The sequence below is a fragment of the Setaria italica genome, chromosome V (genome assembly GCF_000263155.2).
Source record: "Setaria italica strain Yugu1 chromosome V, Setaria_italica_v2.0, whole genome shotgun sequence".
NCBI lineage: Eukaryota > Viridiplantae > Streptophyta > Magnoliopsida > Poales > Poaceae > Setaria > Setaria italica.
Window position 1 is genome coordinate 42,465,781 of NC_028454.1, and position 7,709 is coordinate 42,473,489.

Sequence of the window (7,709 nt, forward strand, 5' to 3'; positions counted from 1 at the left end):
CACGTTTGGATCCATCCATCTTACAAAGATTACCAATAAAGTAATTAAGCCAAGTAAAAGAAACAAAAACGTAAGGCTAACTAAAATGCATGATGCAGCACGCTAGTTAGTCATTTTTGCCTCATTATAAATGGTCGAACCTAGGCCCAATCAACCGTTAGGATTTGTTTGGATAGTAGTGGTTTGAAATGGAATGAGAATGATTGGAGGGGAAATTACTTCATTTTAAACTCGATTCTTTCATTCCACTCCAATTCCTTTCTATCCAAACAAACCCTTAGTGGGTTGCACCTATCTAAACACGGTTAAAAATGATTTGCTTGTATTGTATTAGTGGATTTGATGGAACTATAATCCTCTTCTTCTTTTTTTTTTACTAAGTGGCTACAAGCCCTTGGCCAACCATTTTGAAATAAAGAAAACTTGGGGGTTGGGCGTGAATAAACAGCTAACGGTCACACCTCTATCACACCATCAACATGTTTACATCTATCTGTCATAATAAAGGATTACCAATAAAGTAAGTGAAGGAAAACAAACAAAAATATAAAACTAATTAAAATGCAGCTCGATATCCTTACCTCATTTTGAATGGGCCCAACCTTGGCCCAATCAATGTTAGTGGGTTGTCCCTCTTCTAAACATGACCAAAAATGATTTGCTTATATAAGGGGCTATGAACCCTAATGTTGACAAGGTAATTGAGCACTACATCCGCTCCTTCTACAAAAAAGTATATGCAGTGGTGGAGTTAGAAATTGGAATTTTATCTTATTAGGGATCAGTAATATTAAAATTTTCAAAATTTGATCAAAATTTGAATTTTATAGTGGAAACTTGCATGACTTAGGGGTGCCCTGGCCCTGGCTGTCCCCCTTCTGCCTACGCATGAAATGAGAAAGTTACAAATGCACTCATATAAGTTTTCTCATCAGTCACCGCCAGGGGTGGAGTTAGAGAAGAATAAAAATAAAGGGGGTGCGGCACCTTCACAGCATATGTAACATGGTTAAAATTTAGAGGTGAAAAAAGACTAATTTTTTTCTAGGTGCAGCTGCACCCGACGCTTATAACCTAGCTCCGCACCTGGTCACCGCTGACCATTCTTGACAAACTGATGAGCCGGTGTAGGAACCTTAAGTTTGGTTTTGCTCGTAAGAGAGAGCATGTCCAAGTTTGTTAGATGCATCGGGTCCATTGAAAGCATCGCCTGTTGCCATTGACAAACTTGTAGGACGCGATTTCTCGTAGAGTGGCATGATATCCTCTAATATCTAGGAAGTGAGCTTAGCTCAACTGGTTAGGGTGGGAAGTGTGGCCGTGCACTCTAACCACCCAGATTCGAGTCCACTCTAGCTTGAATTTAGATGCCTATTTCTTCTTCTTAATGAAAAATCACGCAGCTCCTCCTAGGTTGATCTAATTTTTTGATAATCCTAATGTCTATAGCACTTAATTTAACATAGCCAGATTAGTATGAGGTGTATATAGTGACTTTTCCAATTTTTAATAAGTTTACAAATTTAAGTCTCTGCTAGGTATTTGTAAGGACAGGAGTTGCGTGCATGAATTATTATACATGTACGGGTGCATCCATCTACCTTCGTATTATGTTTGTAGAAAAGTTAGATTAGCAACCAATATATTACTCCCTCTGTTCCAAATATCTATGAATCTAGAAAAGTCAACATGATCTGCAATTTGGAACGAAGGGAGTAACTAATAGGAATAGCGGCTGTCATCTTTCTCATATTTCGGATTGTCCCCGTGCGTTGCTACGGGGAGCAAAATATTTATATTGTAATATACGGCCAGGCAAAAGAAGATACATATTCTGCATTGACATGTTTGATAGATAATCACTAAACGAGCATGCGTGGAGGGAGTTATGAGTTAGTGTTTGCTGCTCTTTCAGTGCTCTATACACGTGACTTTGGGATCTTGTCAAGCATTAGAGAGTCGACAGAGACAATACATGGTTAATTGTCAAAGGTTTAGAAATAGCAAGGGTAGAAGAGAATGGCTTAGAACTCATTACATGCCTATAATTCGACATAGGTTCTACAGTTTAGCAAAATATTGATTTATAAACATAGCAGCATTTTATAAGATACTCGTGTGGTGCATAACTTCCATTCTACATATATATCCCCAAGCATCTTCCAGGGATTGGCACAGGGGAAGAAGCTCAGCTTTCTGTCGCATTCTTGCATAGTTGCAAGATGCCGACAAGGTAGAAAGAGCATGCAGGCCGCCAAATCTTTCAGGTGCCTGTTATCCTTGGCATCAGTCACAAATTTATAGCACCACCGTTGAAACAGGCCATCTTGTCACCACAATCTACCTTTAAATTGTTGCTCTTATGGGCACATACCTGTTCCAAGTTGTACTTGAGAGTGCATTGATCATGCTCTCGTTGTACTTCTACTGCCAACATCTTAATCAGGTCCTTAAGTTCAGAGTTCCTTTTGTTAATAGTCTCCACTTCAGTATCTTTATCCCGTAATTTAGGCATAAGATGTCTCCTAAAAAGTCATTTAGGCATTCCCTTGAAAAATCTAACCTGTAAGGCAAAAGAAAACTTTTAAATTATTTATAATACGTCTGCTAAAAACACTTTAATTTATGTCAAGTAGCTATTTTTTAGCTGGTTATATAAAACAGCTAATGGATAAGCATAACATAGAACACTATTCTTTCCTAAATTTGGAGTCTCTACAATATATAAAAAGCACATGTAGATGTTGCATTGTACTGTTCAGTACCACAATTAAAAAACAGGAGCTTTTTAAAATAACCTGAGATCATGATCGGAACTTTTTAACCGATTGGCATTCTATACTGAAATTTGTTAAACTGGACATCAACACCTTAGGGAAAAACAAGTGTACTTCACCAAATCAATGATCATATAGGAAGCAAGAAATTCCGTACTCAAAACCTACAGAGGAGTTGAGTATCTAAAGTTAACACCCAAAAATTTAGAAAACACAATAAGAATAAATAGCTAGACAATCAGACAATTGTACATGAACACATCCAGATTGGTCATATCAATCCATTTACCATTTCAATTTCCAACAGTTAGACATGAACACAAATTCATTTCCATTCTATTTTTCAGGAGAATCTGCATGCATACATACAGATCCGAGGGAGGAGGAATCAGCCTCACCTTTCATGGCCTGGAATACGGAGGTGACCGCTTGGAGTGGAGAGAACACAAAGGTGGCTCGGGCTTGCTCTAGAAACGATTCAAAATGATGCGGAAGCAAAACACAAGCGAGAATAGCCGGCCACAAGCTTGCACTAAGTTAGTGGACTATTATGCCTCATCTGGAATCAATAACACAGCAGTACAATTTTAGTGAACAAGCAAAAGAAATTAGCAGTACTGAGAAGGAGACACCCTGATAGCTAGTGCAAGCAGCAGAGCACCTTCACCTGTACCAAGATCCAACCCCAAGCAAAAGAGATAAACTAATACTCCAAAGACTAACTTAATACTTGGCCATGAGATTCATCCAAGTCAAACAGAGGTAAACAAGATAGAGATTTAAATAAAAGCTCCTGCATCCATATCACTCAACATGCAAGGAATAGCTGACTGTTCATTCACAAAATTAAGCATTTAGCTGCAGAGCGAAAATAGAGAGAAGCAGAGTAGCTTGCATCTGAACTAATGAGATTAAAAAGTCCAGGAGACACACCGGTCATCAAACCTTGTCCAATTCTAAGAAATCTATTGCTAGAAATATATCAGGAGGGGAAAATCCAACTCTTCAAAGCAAATTTCATTTGGCTGTTAGTGAGATATACACACTTGACTAATAATGATACTAATTAGGCCAAATTGCTCTTACATAAAACCGAATCTTTTTGCCCTCCCATTACTAACTGTGTCTCTACAGTTCCATGATAATAAGCACTATACTCCAGAAACTCAAAACAAAGGCAAGTGAAATGCCAAGAAAGGAATCTAGAGAAGAGAAGGAAATGAAAATGCTTACGTCGATAGAGCTTCTTGGTAGATAGAGTCCTGTTCTGAAAGATCCAAATATTTCCACCTGCCATGGAAAATTGGGAATCACCAAGTAGTTCAAAGATATCTGCTACCTAGCACAAGAGAATTAACAGCTGAGGCCATATATGTTTGACAGTATCGGTGACATCTTGCACGACAGCTATCCGTGAAGATTGCTTTTAAGTGGAAGGTGAGATAAAATTGCAGAAGTCTCAAAACTCTATAGCATACAGTTAATATTTATCAGTATCGCATCAGTTAAATTCTAAATCTTAAAACAGTAATATATACAACTACATGGTTATAGAGTCAATTTAAATAAACAGTGTCATTAAAGAAACTAGCAGAGTGCACGTGCGGCACGCACACGTTTTAAAAAAACCTGATATATTCTCAGGAAGGAGGATTTATTGCTGAAAGCTATGTTATTTTCACAGAAAATGTTTAAGAGGAAACACTGTCACATCAAAAATTATGTGACGAGAAGTATAAATGGCCGATTGACAAAAGGACATTTGAATCCTTTATGGTGATTGTAGACAAATCTTCCAACCTTGAAAGAAATAGTGATAAAGGGACACAATTTTCTACTATTTGAGGTACAAATATAATGTATGTAATTGCAAACATGCCAAATGAAATAAGTAAGGCCATATTTGCCATTGACTTCCGTGGACACAATATTTAGTATATTGTTCGATACAAATTTACCCACAATGAAAATTTTATAGATGCTATATCAGAGGTACATAGAAATAACCACAATGGTGCATGGTTTTCCTCCTTCTGCTCCCCTATCAAACTTTGATGTGCCTTTTGCTTCCTCTGTTCCGCCAGCTCAAGATTTTCAGGGTCATGACCAATTTCAATTTTAGATTCCAACAACGAAAGTACAGAACAATCAAAATCAAATAAAGTAAGCAACAAATTAAAATATCACGGTTGCCACCAAAGATTGTTTTTTCTACAACCAATGGTGCTAACCTAGACTCTTCTCTTAGCCTCTTATGACCATTACCAGACCCTCGGTTTCTTGTGTTTAATTTGTCACACCACCAAGTGGAGGATGATGATCCATCAAAAGAAAAAAGCATGAATATCAGGACTAAAATCTTCAGATGAGAAAGCCGAACAGAATATTGTATCGTTTCTTCTCTTTTTTGTGCAGTTCTTCAAAAGTGCTCCTTGACTAAAATCTTATAAGGGTAAAAGTATATGGAAGCACTTTCATCTTTCAGGTCTTTGTGCATCATCAAGAGAATCGATAAGGAAGAAAAAACAGAAGATGGTAGTTATTTGTCTCATTGTGCTTGTGCATGAAATGTAGTGGGATCAAGAGTGCACAGTAACATCACTCAGACAGCACAATCTCAGTTTTAATATCTCCAGAATAATCCATGATTTCACTTTTATTGCTTGTTGAAAACACTTTGTTCTAAATGGGCAGTCATCAAAGCTGAAATTATTTGATGATAGAATTTATAAATGGCAGTCAATGTTAGTACCAGGCTATCAATCATTGCAATACCCCCTTCTACCTAGGCAGTGAATCATCAATCACGTGCATCACCAATCACATGCTACTGGTGATCCTTGAATGAACAGATGAGCAATATGTAGTGTGTCCGAAAGTCAAAAGAGAAGGATATATTTGCATTAGAGTTAAAAACAGGGGTAGGTTAGAAAGTCACAGCTACCTGAGGAAATACAGATATTTGAAAACACACTTTTGATGGAGAAATTTAGTTCACTTTCGTAACATTAGTGGGCAAACATTGAATTTGATATCCCTGTTACACCAAAATATCCTCAGAAGTCAGGACCTTCAGGCGTAGTGCTACTCTAATTCATTAGACAAATCCATTCCAAATTGGTTCATGAATTCGTCTACATTTTTTTTCACAATCTGTGCGTGTAGATACATGATGTAGGTCCCAACATCTGGATAGAGAAACAAGACACTCATTGATCATAGTCCTCCCTGAATCTGTTTATTGTCTTGTCGCATACCCATGTTAAAACTATTATTTAGAAGAATTTGCAGAAGGTCATTATACCAACAACAAAACACATTTATGCATTGATCAGTAAGATTTTTAACAAATATGCATGCGAATTAAAAGGGCTAACCAATCCTAAGGAACTCTAGTGGCAAGAAGACCAGCAGCGGCACCTCCTCATCTACCAGGCTATTGCAATCGCTCGGGCAGAATCAACATAGTATCTCCATCATGTATGCATGGTGGCTGCCACTGCGCCAGTATCCTCATTCGTGGAAGCGTTTGCGTCCTCCTTTGTCGAGGCAGGGTACAGTGCCGGCAGCGCAGATGAGGGAAACAACAAACCGTATAGAAGGGGAGGGCTTCCCTACGAGATTGTGCAGTCGAGGCCTCCCCCGTGGTCTTCTGACCCTTCTCTACATGTGGTCTTCTCGATGTGGCTTTGATGGTGGGGGATCGCAAATGGAAACCTTCTACTACTGATTGATGATTGATTTGTGATTTGCTTGGATCCCGGCGTGATCTATTTGGCATGGATCTTGGTGGTTTACAAATTTGGAAAGAGTGCATTATTAAGGTTGATGATTGATTCATGGTGAAAAATTTGAGGGCGAGATCGCGGTGGGTATTTCGGGCGGGTCGGAGAAAGCGCGGTGTCAAAAAAATTTCAATTTTGGTAGAATCATTTTCTTTTGGTTGTTTTTTCCGTCTCCCTCCTTCCTGTCACACCCCTTTGACCTGCGCGGTGGGTCCAACGTGAAAGGTATAGGGGAAATTGTTTGGGTGGAAAAGTGTTTTCAATTGTTTTGGATCCTTATAGTTAGATGGTAAAATGATTAAGAAACAACCCATAAACAAACAATCCGATTACTCTTTAGCACTCTTTATCTAAATTTATCCATATAGTTTAGTGCTTTCTAGTCAAGTAGCAGAAATAGTTAACTATCTGTGCCATGGAAGAAGTTAAAAGCATGGGCATTCTCCAACTGCCAAGCCTTGCTGGATATCAAGCTTTTGCAGTCCTGCAGAGGAAATGATTACAAATACCAGAACTGTAACATTACTGAGTCCAAAGGGTAAAGATTGAGGATTGCTTAGAAGGATCTCACCAACACAATAGGAGAATTGAACCCAAGCTTCGATAAATGGTATAGATTCGATATCCCCCGAAAATGTTCAGGGTGCAATCAAACAACAGGAAAACCAGCTCTAAAATGCATAATGTGAACAACTATCAAACGATCCACGGTGTCAGCAAATCTGTAGTATGCTTGTACAAATGAAAGCATCACTATGGAGGACAACAGAACAAAATAGCAAATCATCAATAAGAAATAGTTAATTGTCATTTAGCAACACACTGAAGCTTGAAGGAATGTATCACCTTTGATTTTTCTATCACTTTACTTCGAAGGCTTGAAGAACTGTTGACGCAAAATTCCGATGGTGGTGGACCCTGCATCAGCACATGAGGACCTGGGAGATCTGCTTAACTCCAGTGCAAAATCCAAATCGGCACGCGTGGTGTGCGCGGGCGTGCCAGTCAGTTTGACCATTCAACTGACAAGGAGATGATAGTCGTTGTGAAGTCCGAGGCAACCAGCCGATCAGGCCGATATAATCCTGGCACAGTAGCAATAATGGTGCAACAAAATAAATCATGACAAATATATTAGCTGTGAAGC